Here is a 24583-nt window from a genome sequence, read left to right on the forward strand (position 1 = left end):
ATTGACTAGATCCCAGTAATGCCCTTCTCATGACAGCCCAGATCACTTCTCAGGATGGTATTTCTATGGAAGAAGAGACCCATCCCAGCCCCAAAGCAATAGCGGTCTATACCCCAGGCTGCCCACCTGTAAATAAGGCTCTAACCACGGCTATAACAAAGGGTAAGCCTCAAACAAGATATCTATTGAAAGGAGGAGCTATTACCGAACCCCAGGGAAATCTCATCTCATGGAATATTGTAGGGCTATTCTCTAAACGTAATGATCCTGAGTGGGGTAAATTAATGGATAACTGCCATATCTGTCTCTTCCAAGAAACCTGGTCCACCTAACAAATCCACAGGGTGGGTTTTTCCACATTTAGTATAGAAGCAAGACAGTCACCATCTGATAGACCGGTGGGAGGAATGCTGATCTGGGTCAAGACAACATTAGCATGTACAATTAATCTCCTAGACATGAACTCCCAGGATCCTTGCTATTGATCTTGTTTCGTTTAAAGGGGATACCCTTGCTAGGCTTATCAATGTATATAATAGGTTTAAAACATTCATAAGCCTTCTGACACCGTCACAATGCTAACTAATTTCCTCTAATCCACTAAAAATGAATGTCCCCTTATCATTGCCGTAGACTTCAACACCACATACCAGCCTGTTGAGTGCATTCAGCAAATAGTCTAGGAGGAAGAAAACGCTAGAGGTATTAATAGGCTTCAGATCCCAACCCTTGAAAGATGCCCTTGTGTTGCGCACCAAGTCCTTTCGATTACTGTTGCTCATAGGGTCCGTGCATGCAAGGGGAGGACGTGCTCAGATCCGAGTGCAGACTATAGCTTTAAGAAGGTGAAATGTCAAAAGCAGAATAGACTATATTATGGTTGATCTTGATCTTTGGCCACGAGTAAGCGATATGAGCATCCTCAATTGTGAGGATAGTGATCATAACGCACTGTTTTTAAGTCTCTCTGGGCTCCCGGTCTTACAGCCTCAGTTTAATTTAACGAAGGCACCAGTGGTAACGACCAACAACAACAGGAGAATTAGATGGGCGAACGTAGTCACTGATGGCAAGCTTCTCCCCAAAATTTATAAAGAGGTGGCTCAGACCTTTTTCAAGATGTCTAATGCCAACATGAACGGTGAATGGTGAACTATCAAGACCTGTTGAATAACATTACGCATTATTTTAGCACCCAGGGAAGGTTATCCATGCGCAAAAGTAATAATGCCGTATGGTATAATGAGGAATGCAGGAAGGCAAGAGCCGCACTGATGGTGGCAGTAAAAGAGGAAATAAGGACCAACATAAATAACAAAAGGAGACTGTAGTATAAGAATACACAAGGGGAGGCTAAATGGAGCTGGGAGGTAGAACATTGGCGTATCCTTGTTGAGGCATCCAGGCAAACGGACTGTTGGCTATTCTGGCACATTTTCTCTAAAAAGGTAACTCATCAGGTTAGTGACAATGATTTTTATATCCAGCCACACATCTGGGAAAAGTACTTTCAGGCACTATATTCTGTGAAGGATTGTGAGTTTGTAGGTGATGCAGAGGAGGTAACTGGGGCTTGTAATTAAGTATTTGATCCAAATGAGGTAGTGAGCTTCTCCCTCTTGGAGACCACGAATGCAATCAACTCACTACAAACTGGTAAAGCCCCTGAGCTAGATAGACTTCCAGGAGATCTATATAAGTCTGAACCCAAAATATGGGACCCTATGCTCCAGCTAGTCTTTAACCCCTTCGATGCTTGTGACAAGGTCAACTCGTCATGGGTGTTACCTGCGCTGTGCGTTTGACGAGTTGACCTTGTCACATAACAAGGGATTTTGAAAATTGCAGCACAGCACGGGAATTTACAGCAGCAATGATGTGGTTAATACCATCAGATTTAGAGGAGATATCTCGGCAACATGGAAAGCTGCCAAAATAATCCCAATATTCAAGAAGCATTGACATAGCCAATAGGTCTCACCTTTGGGACCTTATAAGTGTTTAGCCATGCAACAGTTGATGTTGTTGCACCAAGAATTTTGTACTGCATAACTAAATACTTATAAGGTCCTAAAGGCGAGACCTATTGGCTATGCCAATGCTTGTTCTGTCTGCTTCTGGATTGTACTGGATGGTAGGGTCGCTACTGATTTTACATCTCCCCCACAACCCAAAAATTACAGTTTTGCGGTAACATTCCTCGGGATCCTCTGGTACAATCGAGTTAGTTTCTCTTTCCAGCATTGGTCCCCTAGACTGCTGCATTGCGAATTAAGTATCTCTTCCCATTGCTGACCCATGCCTTTGGACAGAAAATCACAGTGCCTAGATGCATAGAGCAAAAGCTGTGGAGTGTCACTACATATATTAAATAAATTGGAAAATTACTAGGCAACATTAAGATAATGGTGTCTTGTGACACACCCCCTCAAGTCATGAGTAAAGTATAAGCCTACAGCCAACCGTGGAAAATTAGGATCATATATACACACACACACACGTCACATACCTAAAGATAAACCTAATAAAACTCCTAAACATTGAGAAAGACATCAACACTGAAATGCCCAGCTGTTTATATATATATATATATATATATATATATATATATATATATATATATATATACATACACACACACACACACATCTATATGGTAATATTCAAATAAGTACCTAAACGCTAACTTGGTTTCACATCCAACAACGGTTTCCTAAATATTTGTACAAATAATGTTGTTAGCACTAGGTTTGTTTACAGTTAGTTCTCCAGCCCTCTGACAGTGCAGACTGGACTTAGCAAGAAGCAACATTTATAGCAGCTAATGGATTCACTACACTGCTTCACTGATGTCTGCTTGTTTTAATATTTATGTTAAATAGGAAACAATTAATGTATGCGGGAAATGCTTAACGAGAACATGGCCAAGATGACTGCAGCATTGCTTGGCTTTGCATGCCTGCAGGACTACAAAGGTTAACTACCCCCACTTGGTGTTTGGATGGCAATGCAAACACTCAGCACATGTAGATCAAAGCTCATAGTAGTATTTAATTCAGGCACATGCCTCTGGCACTCAACCAAAAAGAGCTAGCTGCACATCAACAAAACAAATGTCTGATGGACACACTGATAAATAGTTATGTTAATAACTGAAAAGCCTTTTGCACCAAGGACAATTCACCTTAAACGTTTGACATGAACGGAAAGTGAAGCAACACTTACAGGCCCTAGCCCTGCCCCGCCTCCTTCTCCTCTGTGATCCCGGCATGGGTCTCCCGGTTTGATCGAAGAGTGCAGGCCCAGCAGACCTTGGGATCTGTCCTACGCCGAGTGCCGGACAGTTAGCCGCGCACACACCAGCAACAAATGCAGCAAATGAGGGGGTGTTATAATAGTGTTGCGAAAGACCAGGAAGTAACCCTGTTGCGTGTTTTAATATGTAAAAAGCAACCAGTAACCATTGTTTACGCCGCTTGGCTGAGAACTTCCAGTGCTCCTAGTCTAGGTTAATATATTGCATCCTAGCCAATACCTCACTGAGTTTTTACGTTAGGGTAGTAATGACAAGCTTAGAATGGCTGCAGCTCTAACCTCCGGTTTTGATGCGCATCAAAACATTGGTGGCTGCGCGGCCTTTTATTTGCTGTGTCCTAAAGCTCCACAGGAGAGTCTGTGTCCTACTGCCGTTTCATATCGGGATGCATTGTGTTCACCAAGAGCGCCTGTACAGGAAGCTCTTTCATGCCTGTATTTTTTAATAAAATGTTTTATTTAAAAAGAGTACAGATGGATGATTAGATACCACTTTCTTCTGAACTTCACCGGTTTTAATGATAAAGAGTTTCTATGGTTTGCTGCTGTATCATTTAAAACAAGCGCTCGCGCGTCAGCGGGGGGGGCGACCAGTGCGATTCACTTGCGGGAGCGATAATTGCTAGCATATGGCGGCGCTCATTCCCGCAAGTGAATCTCCAGACATTCACGCGTTGCCATTGAAGGCAATGGAACGCGTGCACGTGTTTGGCTGAAAAGCGACCCCAAAAGGTCTTTTTGCCTTTGCAGGGCAAGTGCGCTGCGTAGGCGAGACCTAAAAAAGGGGGCAAAGGGGACCCTGCTAACTTTAGGTCTAACAGCCTCATAGATGTGTTGCAGAAATTATTTAGCAAAATGATTTTTATCAAGCTCCAATATTGGATTGAGGATAACAACATGCTCTCTCACCTGTAGGCTGGGTTCAGAGCAGCTACAAGCACCCTAGATCAAGTGTTTTGTTTTCTCATGCTTATATGGAAAGAGGTCAAGCTTATGAAGGGTCATATTTATGTAGTGTTTGTTGACCTCAAAACGGCATTTGATTCAATTGATCGCACCAGGCTCTGGCCAGTTTTAAGGGACATAGGTATCCCCCTGGCCTACTCCGACTCCTAATCCGTTTACATGATGCCAACTATGCTAGAGTCAGATGGAACCCTGATGGGAGCCTGACTGACAAAATATCCATTAGGAGAGTAGTGCGCCAGGGGTGTGTGCTGGCCCCTACTATGTTTACCATATACATAAATAAGCTCATAAAAGAGCTGTATGATTGTGGAGGTGACCCACCAAAACTAGGAGGCAAGTTAATATTGTCCCTTTTATTCACTGATGATACGTTACTTATATCAAAAACTCCAATGGGTTTTCAGAATATGTTAACCAAATTTGCGACAGCATGTAAAGTTCTGGCCTCAAAATCAATTGCTCAAAAACCAAGTTTATGGTTTTCAATCCCTATAATCAACCAAGGCGAAAGTGAGGCTCGAAACCCAACTATTAGAACATGTCAAGGCTTTTGACTATTTGGGTGTTAGAATTAGCGATAACTTGGCTTGGTCTCCCCAAATCGAGAAGAGTGTCTTCACACTCCAGCACGTGGACTTCACAATTGTAAAAAGAGTTAAATGCTCACCTTTTCGCACAATCTCTCCTACACTAGAAATACACACGGCCAAAGGACTGGGCGCAGAACTCTATGGGGCAGAATTGTGGGGTCTGGAGCATATTGACCAATTAGAAGTCGCTGAGAATAAATTCTTAAGAGCTCTTTTAAATCTCCCAAAGAGTACACCCATACTACCCTTACGCCTCGACTTTGGGCTAAAATCTGTTTCCCACTGTGCTGTCCTGAAGGTGCTTATATTCTGGATTAGAATATGAACAAGTAGCACCCAGGTACCAGTGAAAGATGCTGTGGAGGAATCTCTAATCACTCAAAGTAAATCGGTTTTCTGCTGTGGTTTAAAAAAGTCAAAGGGTGGTTCATTAAATTAGGGCTGGGAAACATGTGGGATGATCCTCATTCCATTACAAAAAATTATACCACAGTTTAAAATAACGTATTGGAATTTCATTAATACTGTTTGCACTGAGTCTAGGTCACTTGACACTTTAACAACATCTTTCTTAAATGTTAAAAGTTGGTTTAATTTTGAATCCTACTTGGACGATGTTGAACCAGCTCAAGCATGTGCACGTTATGTACAATTTAAATTTGGCACTTTACCTCTGAATGCCATGAAAAGTAGGTGTCCGTTTTGTAAAACTACCTCTGAAACCATTGAACACTATGTTTTTTTTGTCCTGCATATGCTATACTGAGGAAAAAATTGATAATTCCTGCATGTCGAGTACTGTCTTGCTCACGCCCCTCAGATGCTTTGCGTGTATTTAGTTCTGACATGACCAAATGTGTTGTTCTCGCCCTTTCTAGATATCTCCTCTATGCCTGGTGGCAGAGGTCCAAAGTGGCTACATAATCTCCCACTGCAGGAGTATAGGGATAATCAAAGGGGGGGCTTAGCCAACGAGCCTAGCAAAAAACAAAAAAAATGATGTAGGATAACACAGCAGTCCCCCTCATTATAACATTAAAGAATTGATGTAATCAATTTTTATCTCCTCTTTTATAATGTTTTTATATTTGATTATGCTACACAATATCTAATTTCATCTTTTTGATATGTACGTGAGGTTTTTAAAAATGTTACTTGTACTTTTATTGATGAAATTATGCACTAAGATCTTTTAATATTGTATGTGTTTTTAGTCTGTGTATATCATCATGCTATTGATTGAATAAATAAATAATAATAACTGCTAGGACTGGGTTCTTCATTTCTAAGGTTACCCTGTGAAGAAACAGGTAAACACTTAGTTAAGTTTCCACAGCCAAAGTGCAAATTTTGATTTTCACCAGTGCAGGATTGAGCTTCTACTCCTTGAAAGCTTGCGGCATCAGGCGGTCTGGTTTGGAAAAGTGGGCACCTGGCAGGGTATCCCTCATGAATTGTTACAGTAAGTGAGTTTAGTTATAGGCCAGCAGTTGTGATTAGTTTGATGCATTGATCAACAAAGATCAGCGAACAGATCCCATAGCAACATGATCAGGAAAGGTTATGCACTCCCAACCATAAAACGTTATTCTGGCTGCACTCCAAATCTTGATCTTTATTCTGGCGTCACACTCAATTCTTGAACTTTATTGTAGCTGCCACGACAGCCATGCTTAAGATCGACAAAATATAGTAACATTGTCTCTCGTACCATCCACCAACCAGTTTAATAGCAGCATTTTTGTGACCGTTAACATTTCCCCACTAGATCCAATTTCCACTGGAATATGGAAGGAAAGAGCAAGTGAACTCTACCTAGTGCTACAAAAAACTGTAATCAATCTCTAGCTACAGGAATAGTACTATCTACTTGGAAGAAAGCGCTTATTACACCACTTGTAAAAAAAAAAACCTTGGCTGATATTATAGACCCAAGCAATTACTGCCCAATTTTCCTGAAAAGTATGACAGTAAACTACTGTCCAGCTTTCTGGAACACAATGACATATTAGAACCAGAACAAGTGGGTTTCAAACCAGCCCATGACACACATGCAGCGTTGATTATGGCAACAGACGAACTAAGGATGAGGGTTGGCGGTGGTCAGGAAGCAGTCTTGGTCCTATTGGAGCTATCGGACGCTTTTGACACTGTTAACCATCAAATCCTACTTAACAGATTAAAGGAGAGAGGGTTAGGTGGAATTCTCCTTTACTGGATTGGTTCCTACCTCCCTGGGCGATACGAAGCAGTATCTCTCCCTCCATTTGCTTCAGAATTCAAAGAAAATCTGCATGGGGTACCTCAAGGACCAGCGTAAAGCCCCATTCTGTTTAATGTTTAACTCTGCCCATTGCTGACCTTGTTCAAATCTTTTGGGGTGTCCTTCATAAATTACGCTGTTGACACCCAATGAATACTGTCTGTAGATAATAATGATACCATCCAGCTAGAAAAAGTTCACCTCTGCTTAACCGAGATGGCTAACTGGCTCAACAGGAATACACTTAAATTTAAGACGTAGGACGGAATTTTTGTGCTGTTCCCCAGGCAAACTACTGTACCAACGTCCGAGCGACTTTTGGCCTTGGACAAAGGGCACAGACCTGAAAACAGCTCAGTCAGTTCGAAACCTAGGAGTTCAGATTGATGAAAAATGTATACGGGAACTCATGTCAATACAACTATTACTACCTGCCATGGAGTTGTGAGGAATTTGAGAAAAATCGTCCCCCTACTGCCACAACCTGCCAGGAAGATGGTAGTGCAATCTACAGTTCTAAACTGCTTAGATTATTGTAATTCTGTTATGATAGGAGCTACAGAATAACTGTTAAAAAAGCTTTTCAGGATACACCAAGTTAGCGTTGAATAAAACTAGATTTGATTCAGCATCTGCCACTTTAAAATAACTCCATTGGCTGCCTGTGAAAGAAAGATGTATCTTTAAGGCCATGTGTATAATCCATAAAGCCCTGAATGGAATTGGTCCTAGGACTCTACAAAAGAAATGTTGTTGCTACAAACCCCCAAGATCCCTAAGATCGTTCTCAGCAAGTCTTGTCATTGTGCCTAGCTTTAAAAAGACAAGACTTTGTGGGAGATCCTTCCAAGTGAAGGCAGCACAAATCTGGAACAATCTGCAATTTACCCTGAGAGCAAATACAAACATGCTAAGCTTCAGGAACAAACGGAAGACATGGCATTCTCTCAAATAGATGAGGTATAACACAGTTCTTCCCTCTGCAATTCTAAAAGAGGTCTTTAGTGTAGCGCGACAGTTTGATAGCGCCAAGATGCCCGCTGGACTAATGTTGCGCTTTACAAGTTTCTAAATATGTTTGGGATTTTAGAGTGGCTGGGTGCTTTGCATATAAGTATGTACAGTAGTCTAGCTAGTCTAAGATTGGTAAGTGCTCCAACCTGGGTTTTTAGGTATAGTCCACTGTCCACATCTCTCATAAATTGTCAACCATATATTTCCAGGCAATGGCCTACCAAAAACGTGGGAGGGGCAATGATGCTTTATATGGTGGCAGTTTTTGTTGAACAACATCATTTTTTTCTGGTGGTTCAACTGAAGATAGTTCGCTTCCATCCACTGTCCAAGCTTCATCAGGGAGTAACCTAACATGCTACATTCAGCATCTCTCTCATAAACGATGTGATGTATACTTGTGTATCACTAGTCTGTGACTGACATCCCTGGCCCATTGCAGTTATCTATAGTGGCTATACACGATAATAGATATTTTTGAGAGACTACACAGGTAAAGTAATAGTGGTCATTTAAAAAAAATCCTGAGTACCATTATTTGAGTCAGAAGGGCATATCAGGGAGACTTTAACCCTTTTAAGTGTTCTTAATGTAGTCTGGCAAGCTCTGATATTGTGGGACAAGTCAAGTGGTATCAGTGCACATATATCTACTCATCGTTAGTGTCTTCCAGTATATTATTCGAGATAGCTACGAATGCTGTCTTCATTCCATGGCCCAGGTTGCAAGTCAGTAGAAATTGGCGCAGAAGGAGATACTTGTTCAGGGTATTCTGGAGCTATTTGACTTTTTTTTGTCTCTTGCACTCTAAGAAGCATGGGAAGACCCGAAGTTTTCAATAACTGAAATATAAACAAGCTTCTTTTTCAATTAAAAAAAAATACCCAGATCTCTTTATAGATGGCTGGTGCTGTTCTTTTTCTAGGGAATGGCTAACAATATTTACCAAAAAAGCACTATTTATTGAACAGTAGGAATGTATGAACCCACACGTGGGAGGGTTTATCAATAAGGCCACGGGCTTTAGTGCAGAAAGGAGAAGACCTCACAATCCTATGGGGTGAATCCAGAAAGGGGTCACTAAGAGAAGAGGCCTCTGCTCCATCCTACAAATTATGGCTATTATTTTGAGTTTGGCGGATAGGCCATCACACCATAGACAATGGCAGGGCACCAACCTACATCTGCCCTGTTTCCTCTTCTTGATATGCTTTATATATATATATATATTTTTTGTGGTCAAAAATAATTATTTGAAAGTAATGTAATAACACAAATATTTTAGCATGCTCAGTAGGTACATACATAAAACTGTTTTCCTACACTTCATTAGGAAATCTCATAATTTTTCAACCCCGAATATCAAATATGCCCAGATATTGACCTGAGTCATATCTGACAACATAGAAAGGCAGGCCTAATTAATATCTGTCTGTTTCTGTTTATAAAAAAAACACAGCTAAAGAATCAGGTTGAATTCTATTTGTATGTATATGTAACAATGAGCAAAAAAAGTGATGCTCCACGCTTCATCATACAGCTAACCCAAAACATTCACTTTTACAGAAAGGCGTTGAGTATGGGCAGGTCTATGGTCCAGTTGGATGCTTGCAAGGCTCCTTAATCTTCATTGTTTGGTCTTTGTTGACCCAAGTGCGGTCATTCTAACGACTGGGTCTTAACTTTTCTGTTCTGAGACCTTTCCTTAGTTGTAGGTAGGTTGGTTCTGCCCCCACGTGGGTACAGAGTGTTCCAAAGTTTGGGGCATTGCACCCAGTAAACAGCCTTGACATTTGGAGGATCATCACAGGACAAGGCGAGAGATCACGGATCGGAAACTGATGGTGGGAATGTAAGTGGATACTGCTTTGAGCAGGGAAACATGGCGTTTGTACCAGTGGACTTTTTGTGTAACTTTATCCAGGTATCCACTGGGAGCCTACAGACGATGTTTCACACCTTTATACCTTCATGGATTTAAACAGATCCCGGTGTGCTAGGTGTAGCTTGTCGCCAAGCTTCTAGAAAGGTGCTGTAAATCGAACTGCAATAGTCTAGGCGCAGCTAAAGTCGGTCCTTATCAGCAAATCCCGGCGGGCGGTCCACCGGAGCAGTAAGATATCGGAAGCATGCAGGCAGGCATGTTATAGCCCTTGAAAACAGCATTAATTTTAGGGATAAAAATGGGGTTTAGTAATTATCAGGTTTTTGATTTTTTTGCTGTGAGATGAGATGTGCTGCCCTAGACTGGAGGGCTCGACGAAGGAAAGAGTGACGGGATCACACATCCTCTCCTCTGATTAGTCGTCATTCGGTCACTGGCAGGTCCTATTCAGTAGTAGACGTGGTTGAGGCATCTGCGGATTCTGAAATTATTCTGCAGGTCGTTTTCAAGTCCTATATTGATTTTAAGAAAAGGGATTTGATTGTAGGAAGCACTGAAAATGTTTTACCAAGTTCTGCCACATTGGTGGAAACAGGCACCATGACATATCGTTCCTAGAATCCAGTTGGCATCAATAAAGACATTTCTATTAAATGTGTTACGGATTATTTAAGAGCTAATAAACACAGGTTTACTCCTTGGGACCGGCATTTTACCAGATGGTGAAAGCGAGGTAGCTACCGGTGAAGAGCCCTGAATGACTGGTTAGTGGCCATGCAGGGGCTAGTAAACCATCAGTTATTTCCCCAAGAATATTCAATGTCCGCTGAGGACAATTTCAGTAGTAGGGCCTCTGAAGGCAAGGACCAAGTTGCTTCAAATTCGAAATGAATACCAACCCTCTTTCATGAGAAAGGGACGGCGAGGAGGGGGAAGAGAAGCAAAAAAAACAACCAAATAGCTATGTCAGCACCTCTTCTGATTGTGGTATAAAGGAGACCTCCCTCTCGGCGGTTCATGTTCTCAAGGTAAGTGAATGCACGCTTATTCATAGACTTTCCTTGTGAAGAGTTGAAAGAACAAGTGCATCCAGGATGTTTGGAAATCTCCATCTTGACCAATGGTGTTTGCAAGGTAAGCACATCCTGGGAAGAACCCGGACTTTGGAAACCATGATGGCTAAGTAACATAAATGTCCCACATTATACAAGCACGCAATATGTAACTCAGCAGTGTTTGATTGTCTCCTGCCAATACTTTTACCACTGGTGCTGTGATGATCGCTGCTGAAGACAAGGCGACATCCTCAACACCAGATGAAATCCACTGGTAGGGGAGAGGTAAGAGGCACTGGAGAACAACAACAGGCCTATCTAACCAGAGAGACCACTTCTGAGGGACCCAGGAAGGGGAAAACACAACTAACTGGAGAAAAGGGAAGCCTGAGTGAATGAACTGGAAGTGATAGTAAAGGACCTCAGCAAAGTGCATAGTTGCCAGGTAAGGACAGAATTACATGCCTTTATGTGCAGGTGGACCTGCATTGACCAAGAAGGAAGAGTCGAGGGTCAGAAACTCTCACCTGAGTAGTCAAACACTAGACCGTTAACCTGCCATTTTTAGCGCCATCTTCCAGTTCTTCAAAGTCTTCATGCTCTCTGTTTGTGTGATGAGACTTGATCTTTCCAGTTCCTGATAGGGCCAGGAGCATTGGGGACAGAGAGTGGACGATATGTCTGGGGGATGGGTTGGGTTCTAGTCTTGAGGAAACAATCTGACACAATGCTCAAGAAAAAGTGGTCACAGCACAGAAGAGAACAGTAACTAGTTAAAGAGATGCCCTCAGTCATGCACAAACCTGATAAACTTGACAGATTAATGTGGGTCGGTAGCTTACTATCTCCTCTTCCTTCCTATCCCTGCACCACCTGCGTGGCAAGATGATGACAGACTGTGTAAGTTAGTGATTCGGGTCCCAAGTGGAGCAACCAAGCATGCCCTCAGATGAAAAAGTTAAGTAATGGGCATATAAAAAGGCCTCAACTATCTATACTGTAATGCACATTGAAATATAAAGCAAAATAGCAGTTAACTGCTATCACGGGCAAAGAGGAATGATATGAATATGGTGTCAAGTTTAGCTGGTCAAAGAGTGCAAATGGGGGGTGTGGGACACGATGAGTATCTGGGGGATATGCTCATGGTGATGGCTGAAACACAGCAAAGGGGATACAGCAATGAGTACAGAAAGGGATCACACATTAACAAAAAGATATACATTTTGAAAGTTAGAAGGGGGGGGGCTTGCACGTGACCCAAAAGTTAGCAACTTTCTAAGATGGCCTTTAGAAGCCGTGGGTGGGTAGTCAGAGGAAGCAAGCAAAAGGATCTCGAAAAATGAATTTGGTTTAATACTTGCTAGTGGCAAGGAAATCTTACATCACCATCGCATTAGGTAAGCAGCAAAAGGTTTTGATTTTCTTTCATGCTGTATTTGCATGAGATTGTCACAGTTTTATCACATAGTAGTAGCCAAAGAGTGCTTCAAAACTCATCGAAGCAAGAACAGGATGGGACAGTGACAGCTGTGTACATTTTGGCTTCATGGGCCTAGGAACAAATGCCTACGCAAGTAGGGTCAGCATGAGAGATGTGGGATTTGAACTGTTGCTGGTCCAGAAAAAAGGGTTTTGGTGGGGTAGCGATAAGTTGCGCAGCAAAGGAGTAGGTGCTGCACAGTCCTGGAAGAGCATGGAGCCTGTTTGCTCTGGGTTAACCCACCCACCCACTTTAGCAGCTATAAAGATGTGATGGGTTTCACTGGGCCTGATGAGCTGGTAAGCAGAGTGCCCCTAAAGCTTTAGGCCTGTTTTAGAGTTTGGAAGGCAGCCTACCTCCCTGGCCTGAAAACTACAGAGGATTTCCCAGGGTGTACCGAACAGAAAAAAATACATCCGAGGGTACCAACACTGATGGCCCTAACTCTGTCAGGTCTTCAGTGTAGGGTTTCAGCTGTGGAGCCATTGGGGCACCTCTGTTGGAAACATGTCAGGCCACCTACTCTAAACAGAGAGGGTCCACCATGAGTTTGGACAGGCTATTCCACCACATTTGTGTACCCTGTCAACCAAATTCTAAATCAGGCCCCTTGATTAGTTCTTTTTGAGCATCTTGAATAACACGAAGAGGAAATTGCAAGGACAAGAGAAAATACCATAGAGTGATGGATGGGCAAAAACTACTAAGGGCCAGATGTAGGTGGCCATTTACCGACCGGTAACGGCCAATTTCGGCCGTTACCGACCAGTAAATGGTCATTCCTGATGTAGGGGGCCTATTTTATCGATTCGGTAAATTTACCGAATCGGTAAAATATCGAATCGGTATTTTTACCGATTCGGTAACTTCCATATGTAGGTGGGACTCTTCTGAGTCCCAAAGGCCTTTCAGATTCGGTATTTTACCACCCAATCCAATTGGGTGGTAAAATACCGAATCCAGGTGTGCATGCACATGTGTGCATGCACACCTATGCCATGTGACAGACAGACATGCCCTTAGGGCATGTCTGTGTGCCACATGGCACACATGCCTGAATTCGGGGTGCTAGAGGGTGTCAAAGTGAGACCCCCTGCACCCTTGCAAAAATCGGCATTTACCGAATCAGTAAATACCGATTCGATAATGACCATTGATTCCTATGGGCTTCAATGCCCATAGGAATCAATGGGCTTTACTGATTCGGTATTTACAGAATCGGTAAATACCGAATCTTAACGATTCGGTATTTACCGAATCTGAAATACCTACATCCCCCCTCTCCATTTTACCACTTCTTAAATACCGAATCGGTATTATTCGGTATTTATGAAGTGGTAAAATGAATTTACCTACATCTTGCCCTAAATGAGGTATGTATAGCGTGGGAGCAAAAATGTGACCCCAAAATCAAGACACCCCAAAATTGTACCTTAATCAGATCTTCCACATTTCACTGGATCAGAGACAGTGGTAAATCTCAATTTCATGAGGCAATGTATCCCCCCATCAAGGCACCTTCCAAAGCATCAAAATCAATAAAATACAATTTCTTTAAATAATTCCAGTAATAATTGAGTTCTAGATCAATGGAAAGTCAAAGGGGTTTAATACAAAATTCAAAAGTAAGGCGTTATAGAATCAAAGCCATAAAGGCTCAGAGTTATAGAGTATGCAAAAATCAGAAACTATTCGAAGTCCCAAAAGGGCCGCAAAAATCAATAGAAAAATGACAGCGTCTCTAGCAGCATTAAGCAAAGCTCTGGCTCACCACCAAAAGCACGGTTTTTCATCCATTATTCCTGCATATTAAATCAACATTTCATTCATCGTGGTGTGAGCAAATGTATTTGTTCTTCAGCAAATCAGAGCACATGAAAAATACATATCACAATGCTTTAATGCCTAATGAAGAACCGGGTTTTAAAACCCAGCGGCGCCAGGGGCACGCCCAATGTCTTCAGGTTCACCTGTCTTAGAATACAGAGACACGGGATACTTCTCGGTGACGTCAAGGATCAAATTTATTGGCTGCAACCAGGAACAGAAGTCTACGAAGCACGACACGGGTGGTTCGTCAGAGACCGTACAACTTTAGTATTGCAAGACATCGTCTTTTATGCCAAAAATCACATTCCTGACTAGCATCAATTACTTACGAACTGTCCAATCACACAGCGACATTTCAAAAGGTATCGCATAATGACAAACCCACTTTCAGTTGTCCAGCCCATCATCAATTATAAGAAAAACTCAACATTCTTGCTCGGACAGACCGGACAAACCCATAATAAAAGGACCTCAACCCAAACCATAAATAGGCCATAAAAGAAGGAACAGAAACAGATGAGAGGCAAGATAGAAGGGTGTGTGCGTGTACCATAAACTCAGCAATGTCCTGCTCTTTGATCTCTATCTTGACCAGCTGCCGAACAAGGAACTGGCTCAACAAGGTTAGCTTCAGGCAATGGAGTTAGTTCGCTCAGGTCACACAAAAGTCAGCTAAAGGTGTACGTGTCCCAAAGACTCGCTCGGCCGTAGTCAACGGCCTATGTGAGGGCAACCACAAAATGGCTGCCGTACACAAAATGGAACCCGAAGGTTCGGAACGAAGTCCCTGAATACACAGTGTATCCATCAATCGAACATGACGAAAACACTCGTACATGCCGCACTCGTCATTTGTGGTCCGCTGATACCAAAATCGTCACGATACGATGAAATTTATTGAACAGGTACAGAATCACGGAACCTCAGACCCTCCTTTTGCCCTTACATAGGCAATAAACCCAAACTCACGTCAGTCTGAATCCAGGTCTATATTCATCAGATCATCAAGATGCTGCTGTAGCATCATCCTATTACTTAGTAGCTCTCTCTGGACAGGTCTCCTCGCACACGAAGTAGCACAAAGGCCACACACAGCAGGAGAACACTGTACAAAAAGACAGAACAGGAAAAGGATAGCTAACACCATCCCAATGATCATCAGAATCTTCCATCCCCAGGTGGAAAACAATCCCCCAAACCATCCTAGTAACGACCAATCTCCTTCGTTCACATATATAGACTCGGAGATCTTTTGTAGCTTGGAAATGGCTTGGTAGACTGTCAGAGCGTTGTCTGGAATGAAAACACAGCAGCTCGATTGAATCAATTTACATACCCCTCATCTATCTGCAAGTATGACATCTAACGCAACTCTGTTCTGAAGAGTCATAAGGCGATCCGACTGGAGCTCAGCAGTCAAGTTACTAAGGGCACCAGCAGTTTCAACTATGGTGGACTCAACCACTCTCGTCAGCTGTCCGATGTTCCTGCTGTTAACCATAGGTCCCCAAAACGGCAGAAAACCCTTCAAGAAATCTCCTAATTCTTGTCCTGCAGTATCTTCCTTACTGAAGACACCTCTAATAATTCTCGTCTTGTGGTAATCTGCCGCAGCTGTTTACGTAGGAGGCAACAGGAATGAGACAAAACATGTGCCCGAGAAATCAGGGGGCAACCACGTGTACGCTCTATGGTAACAGATAAAATAGGTACCCTTAGCTGCTAAAAACGATGGGGAAGACTGGGACGCAAAAACATACGTCTCAGTGCAAACACTCTTCCCTAACTGAGCTCTCGGATCCTTGCCATTACCTTGCAGACAGTAATGACCCTGATGGGGTACAACCCAAATCGGAGAGGATCTTTTCGCTCGCTGGTTCTCACTCAGACTAACTCCATATCCAGTAACGTTCCATCCAATATACGCTAGTGTCTCATCTTTCGGGATAGTCTCATAGGAACTAATTCCTCTAATCATGTCTACTATACCCTTAACTAGAGCACTATTCTTTGGATTGTCTTTCACAGAACATAGGGGGTAAGCTTCACGAGCATAAATGAACATCGTTCTGTATGCCCACACAGAACCATTATAACTGAATGGCAGGACCAGGTAAGGAATACCTTTATCAGTAGTATGAGGCATAAGACCACACACCCAACAATTAGTCGTGTTCACTACTAGCTGGTGTTGGTGCAGAAGCTGAACAAAGGAGTTATTAACAAATTCCAATCTTCTAATGGACTCATGTTCAGGCAGAGGGTGAAAAGAATGCGAAAAAACAGTAGGAGGAGGCATAGGTTGTGTAGTGGGTGTAATCGTCACTTGAAAAGAGAATATTATATATCCCATTAGAAACATCATTAAACTAAGTAACATAATAAGACATATAAAAAACACTTTCTGCTTATGATTTTACACATTTTGCTCTTAAAGCTCATTCTTTCAACAGGTCTCTCCATCTCGAAAAACTCCATCCTCTAACCGTGCTGTTCGCGGCGGTTGGGTCTTCCGTGCTAAGGAATGCGTCTGTCAGTCCACCCGCCCTAACGCCCTAAGACCAACCAGAACCGTCGACCTTGTGTCTTCTGCTTGCACTCCCAAGTCTTTACACCGCGACCCTACAGCTGAACCAGGATGGCGGTTCGAAAAACAAAAATCGGTCAAAACAGTTTCTCGGAGGAGAGAGCATAGATTCAAAAATAGCAAAGAAAAGAATTTCTCATTTTATTATTCCCACGACTCTTGGTCGCAAATTATAACGGCCTTTGCCAGGCAATGTCTGATCATGGAACAAAAGTTCAGGTTCAGAAGTGTCCAAGCGATTTGACGAAGGCACAGCTTCTTGCAGAAGATCGTCGCTTTCTCGCTCAGAGTTTGTCCCAATTAAACGTGCATCGCTAAAAGGCAGAAAACGAGGCACGGTTTCAGTTTCAGAGTCTGGAATACCTTTCTGGACCCACTGGTCGTACGGCAGAGGCAAAGGGGCCCTCTTACAATGTACGCCGTGGATCCAGTTCTTTTTACTGCGCACTCGTACTGCAGATCGTGTCGACAATAACACCAAGTAGGGTCTGGTCCAGCGGGGCTGATCGTTCTTTGTCCGCTGAAAGTTCTTAACCAGAACCCAGGAACCAGGTTCGATGGCGTGTCCTGAATCTTAAGAAGCCTGAGGCAATGTATCATGAACCTGTTGGTGTAAAACACGCAATTTAGCCGTCAATTCGTACAGATAGTCAAGCAATACAGGGTGCTCAATTTCGCTGAACTTGGTCGGCCTCGGCACTCCCCATATGTTTGCCGGGCGACCAAAAACAACTTCATAAGGACTGAGTCCTACTCGTGAATGTACAGTCATCCTAGTCGACAAAAGTGCTAACGGCAAAGCATCGGGCCATTGTAGACCGGAGCTCGCCTGAATCTTGGCCAGTTTTAACTTAAGGGTGCCATTATAGCATTCTACCAGACCAACTGATTGGGGGTGATTTGCAGCATGGAACTTTTGTCGAATTCCTAAACCTTCACACACTCTCTTCATCACTTGTCCCACAAATTCACTCCCATTGTCACTCCAGACCATTCTTGGCAAACTGAACCTCAGGAAAAATTCCTTAACAAGGGCTTTAGCTGTGGACAAAGCAGTATTATCTTTCAGGGGATATGCTTCTACCCATCTTGAAAAGGCACAAACAACCACGAGTATGTATTTCAAGTTGTTGTACCTCTCCATGTGGATGAAATCTAATTGCAAAACCTCAAAAGGATACGTCGGAGGCGCAAAATGACCAGCCGGAGTTGGAGTTCCCTTACCAGGATTGTACATGAAACAAACCATACAATTCTTAACCACATTCTCTGCACACTTAGGAATTCCAGCATTTTGCCATACTGGAGCCAACAACTTACAAATCCCTTTCACACTGATATGAGCCATTCCATGAGCCATCGTAACCACTGCAAGCACGTACGCATCAGATAACAACCATCACTGATGCTCTGACAACTCAACCCAACAACCATTCGAATCCAGTTTACCCTTACTTTCTCTCCATTCATTCAACTCTTTCTCTGTAGCTTCTGTAGCTTCTGCTTGAATTGACTTCACACTCTCTATCTTCACACATACTTCTATCCGGAACCCATCTCACCGGACCCGCAACATACATTCGACTCATCACATCTCTCGCCGTTTCTTTCGCAACTTCATCTGCAAACGCATTACCACGACCAACTTCATCAGTAACTTTCATATGTGCGCTGCATTTCACAATCGCAACTTTCAACGGCAAAGTAAGTGACTCAAGAAGTTCATTCACCAACTGACCATGCTGAATCTTAGTTCCATGCGAAGTCAGGAACCCACGCTCTTTCCACAATCGACCAAAACTATGAGCCACACCAAATGCATACTGGCTGTCAGTGTACACAGTCACTCGTTTCCCTTTCGACAACACACACGCTCTTGTCAATGCAATCAACTCTGCTGCTTGCGCTGAATTATGTGGGATACGTGCAGCTTCAACAATCGTATGCAAAGTCGTAACAGCATATGCCGCAGTCGTATCACCATTCGGAAGCTTGAAGCACGAACCATTAACCCATAAAGTACCATCATACTTTGGAAGAGGAGTGTCCCTAAGGTCTATTCTACCTTTTGTTTCCTCCTCTGTCCTAAGAAAGCAATCATGCTGTTCATAAATATCTGTCTCTACTGAAATCGGCAACAACGTAGCTGGATTCAACGTGTTGCATCTCTTTATGTGCACATGACTCGCTAAGAGTGTCAACTCGTAACCTGACAACTGAGCACTAGTTAAGTGCTGTGTCTTTGTCCTATTCAACAAGGTATCCACTGCATGTGGAACCATCACAATCAACGTATTATCCATCACCAAGCCAGCAGACTGTCGAATAGAGACAGCCGCTGCTGCTGTAGCTCTCAAACAACTCAGCAACGCTCTAGCTACCGGATCCAAAGTCGACGAGAAATACGCACATAGACGTTGCTTATCGCCGAACTGCTGTGCCAAAACTGACAATGCACATCCCTCTCTCTCGTGGACATAGAGTGTAAAAGGCTTATTATAGTCGGGAGTACTCAACACAGGAGCCGAACACAATGCGTCACGCAATTCTGAAAAACTCTTCTGACATTCATCAGTCCAAGGAATAGGATTCGGAGTATCCTTAACAGTAAGAGCTATCAAAGGTTTCGCAAGAAGCGAAAAATTCGGAATCCACTGTCTACAATACGATGTAATACCCAGGAAAGCACGCACTTCTCTCTGTGTAGTTGGCACACTCATTTTCGCAATGGCTTGAATTCTTTCTGGGGTCAATCTTCTTCCCTCCTTCGATAAGAGATGACCTAAGTAGGTCACTTCTTGCCGACAATACTGCAACTTCGAAAGAGACACCTTATGATGGAAATCAGACAAATGACGCAACAACGACAAAGTAGCCTCTTTACAAATCTCTTCATTGTCAGCAGCAACTAACAAGTCATCGACATACTGAATAAGAGCAGCACCATCAAGTAAGACAATCGTATCAAGCTGTGCTTTCAAAGCATGACTATAGATGGATGGACTCTCACAATAGCCTTGAGGAGCGCGCTTGAACCGGAAACTTCGGCCTCCTAAAGAGAAGCCAAAAATATCTCTACTCTCGTCGGCAATCGGGATGCTGAAGAAAGCATTCTTCAAATCAATCACCGAAAACCAGGTAGCAGAAGCCGGAATCAAAGTCAGTAAAGCAGTGATATCTGGCACAAAAGGGAATTGCGGAACTACAATCTTATTCACCTCGCGAAGATCGATCACAAACCTATACACAGGCGGTTGTGAAGAATCAGTACGTTTCAGAACAGACAACACCGGACTATTGCACACATTACCTCTCGTTTCTTCAATCACACCTTTCTCAATCAGATCATAGATAATCGTTAAAAGCGCTCTTTCACCAGCACTGGAAATCCGATATTGAGGAATACGTGGCAATCTAGCATTCGCTTTCAGCGTCACAAAGTATGGCAGGATCTCCAAAAGAACCACATCATTAGGACCAGTAGCCCAAAGAGAATCAGGAAGAGAAGACAATTCTGCCGGAAGTTGATCTTTAGATAAATACATCGGAGAAATCACTCTCTTACCTAATGTAAGCTGTACTCCTGAAGGAGAACAATGTAGCGTCGCATACAATCTTTTCAACAAATCCAATCCCAACAAGTTCTCACCACAACCTGTCGTCAGAATAAGGGGTGCTGCAAATTCACAAGGTCCAACAGAAAGAGACAAAGGACTAGAAATCGGATTACTAACTGGGGCGCCAGAGAAACCTACTGAAACATTCGTTAAGCCAGACAAAGGTGCGCCAGGGAGTTTAGAGTGCATGATAGAACTCTTCGCAGCACCAGTATCCAACAGAAAAGGCTCTGACACACCTGATGTAATCACTTCAACATAAGGTCCACTCTGATCTACTGGAACTGAAACAACTCCCTCTCTTTGTCTATGGCTGTCCTAGCAATCATTACCATCCATATTCTCACCTTCGACATAGTAGTCGTCCGCATAGTACTGAGTCGTCCTACCAGACGCACCATTCTGTTGATCAAAACTATTCATCGAATTCTGTGGAGGCAAGGAACGCGCATTCTGGGGGAACACACCACATCCTCTACCTCTAGGAGCTTGCTGAACACCTCGACCTCTCACACCAGAAGCACCATTCGCGCGTTGTAACAGAACCGGACAACTATTCTTAAAATGACCCTCTTCTTTGCAGTACGCACACTGATTAGGGCCTACAGAAAAACGCTGTTGAGAAGACTCGAACCTTTGCGAGTTTCTCTGATACTGCTGAGGTTGCTGATAGTCGCGCTGATTATTACGAGGCGGATACGCTTGCTGCAAAAGAACCTTCGTCTTTAACGCTTTAGTCTTCTTGTCGGCTCTATCTTTCTCATCCTTATCTCTATTCTCGTAGTACTGTGCAGTAGCCAATATCTGCGCTGACGAAGAAACAGCCCAAGAACTCTCAGAATCCTTCAACTTAGTGCACAAATCTGGAAGCAAATTATGCACAAACTTATCGACGAACAACCGTTGACCACCTTCCGTACTCATGTCCTGACCACTATGGTCGATAAACGTCTCTTCAAACCTAGTGAAGAAATCAGACACACTTTCGTCTTTCTTCTGCTTACATGCAGACTATTTGTTCCAGTTTACTCGCATAGCAGGCATCAAAGTCTTCATGTAATTAATAATCCTACCAGGGAGTTCTGCAACTAAAGGCTCAGGTTTAGCACCACCAACTTGTCGGCCATCCGCGGCACCAATATTATTCCATGTATCACCTAACTCTTGTGCATGATCCGTATGACGAATCAATCCCCATAAAGGCTGAGGAACTAAATTTCCAAACAACATGTCTATATCAGCTAGATTCATGATACATGAGTCTGCAGTCTGTGATAATTCCTTATAGTACCCTGCAGGATTTTTACGTGGATCAGGCAAAGTCTGCTTAAGGGCCAAAACTTCAGTTCGCTTCCATGGAACATGTACCCAAACAAAATGTGGCAGAATAGGTGGATTAGCGGCTACATCTCCTGCTCTCCAAACTGGGGGAACCTCTCTCATCAGATATTGTCGCACTGTTCTCCTAACAGAAGGATCAGGCTCCAACTACGACTGAGAAGGAGTCTCACTCCAAAACGACAACAATGTCGCAACTGCTCTTTCAACGTCGAGACCCACTATAGTTCCCTTCGCAAACTTGGACTGTACACAGAACAACTCAGACGGAGTCTGTCCCAAATCACCATCTTACCATTCTTCACGAAGGAAAGTACACATCTTCTCGAAAACATACCTCTGCTTTGGTGCTTCCCATTGACGGAAAACATCCTTAACAGACTCTAAAGTATACCTTAAAGGATTAGTAACCCATTTATGTGCTAAATGATCCAATACTGTCCGCTCTTCGGGACCAGGCAATTGGCTACGCAACTGTTTACGCTCTGAAACAGGGGTCATACACAATGACCCAAAGAAAGGAGACAAAAGACCAGTAACAGTGTCAGTCATTCTCTGTCGAACAGAAGGAGAAGTTGACAAAAGAACAGGAGACACGGCAGACTGACAGGAAACCAACGTAGGAACAGTAGCAGGAGAAGTAGCAAGTACAGGTGACAAAGTTGTAGGAATTGGAGGCGGAGCAGGTAGCAAAGTCGGCGGCCCTTGAAAAGGCTGCACCAGAGGAAGAGGAGCCAACTGAAGAGAAGCTGGCGGTTGTAGAACAACAGGAGGCAAAGCAACCGGAGGTTGCGCAACTAAAGGTTGCGGAGGTGCTGTAGCACTCTGCACATAAGGTGGTGGAGAACTCAATAAATGTGACATCAAAGGATCTTTCTCAAAGTCCTTCATTGTACCTTGCTGATGAGGTGACAAAGCCGGATAACACTTATCGATCGCCATTTTATGTTGCCTGTGCAACTGCTCACTCGCTTGTTCTTCTTCCTTATCTTTAAACTGTATAGCAGCTTGCATTATCGAGATACCCTTCTCTCTTTTATTTCTCTTCGCTAATTTAATTTCTTTCTGTTTGGCTTCGTTTTGCCATAGGCCGAAAGAGTCAAACATCGCCGGCCGGGCTTTCTTCTTGAAAAGTTTAACTTCTAAATTATCTAAAATCTCTGTGTCATAGCTACCATATTGGGGCCACTTTAGGACACATCCTTCCTAGTATATCTAATCCATACTTCATTATACGTTACGGGGCCCACGCCATGTTTCAAATAGAGCTCATAGGTCGGAGTTCCAATCGGAGGCACCGGACACGAGTCCTCCAATCAGGAATCCCTATTACAACCACAACAAAATATCTTTCCAAGTCTGCTAAGACCAGGCATCTTCGCTCACTAGTCTAGCTTAAAACTTCAAGGGATTACCAAACTCGATAGTCTCGCAAATATACGAGTCCCTCGGCTTTGGAGCTTGCAAGTCCCAAATCAAAGATCCCAAGGGGATACGCAAAACAAAACTAAGGACTCGGAGACGCTCCACTCATACTTAACTGAAATATCGATGACGTCGCCAGAAGACCAGTCTATCGTCTCGCTCTACAAATCATCAAAAGGGCTCCAAGACAGGGCGACAGTCAGGGCAGCAGTCCTTCGTAGCCGTCAGAAAGCGGGGAACCTCGCAGCAAAGACTTTCGGACCACGACGACATACAGTGGTCGATGAAGTGCCAGGCCTTCCTCCAGAATTTTCACATGAAGCTCCTCACGATCTTCAGGCTTGGACTGGTACCGCTGAAGTCGCCCCACGTTGGGCGCCAACTGAAGAACCGGGTTTTAAAACCCAGCGGTGCCAGGGGCATGCCCAATGTCTTCGGGTTCACCTGTCTTAGAATACAGAGACATTGGATACTTCTCGGTGACGTCAAGGATCAAATTTATTGGCTGCAACCAGGAACAGAAGTCTACGAAGCACGACACGGGTGGTTCGTCAGAGACCATACAACTTTAGTATTGCGAGACATCGTCTTTTATGCCAAAAATCACATTCCTGACTAGCATCAATTACTTACGAACTGTCCAATCACACAGCGACATTTCAAAAGGTATCGCATAACGACAAACCCACTTTCAGTTGTCCAGCCCATCATCAATTATAAGAAAAACCCAACATTCTTGCTCGGACAGGCCGGACAAACCCATAATAAAAGGACCTCAACCCAAACCATAAATAGGCCATAAAAGAAGGAACAGAAACAGATGAGAGGCAAGATAGAAGGGTGTGTGCGTGTACCATAAACTCAGCAATATCCTGCTCTTTGATCTCTATCTTGACCAGCTGCCGAACAAGGAACTCGCTCAACAAGGTTAGCTTCGGGCAATGGAGTCAGTTCGCTCAGGTCACACAAAAGTCATCTAAAAGTGTACGTGTCCCAAAGACTCGCTCGGCCGTAGTCATCGGCCTATGTGAGGGCAACCACAAAATGGCTGCCGTACACAAAATGGAACCCGAAGGTTCGGAACGAAGTCCCTGAATACACAGTGTATCCATCAATCGAACATGACGAAAACACTCGTACATGCCGCACTTGTCATTTGTGGTCTGCTGATACCAAAATCGTCACGATACGACGACCTTTATTGAACGGGTT

The sequence above is a fragment of the Lissotriton vulgaris genome, chromosome 2_1 (genome assembly GCF_964263255.1).
Source record: "Lissotriton vulgaris chromosome 2_1, aLisVul1.2, whole genome shotgun sequence".
In the NCBI taxonomy this organism is placed as follows: Eukaryota; Metazoa; Chordata; class Amphibia; order Caudata; family Salamandridae; genus Lissotriton; species Lissotriton vulgaris.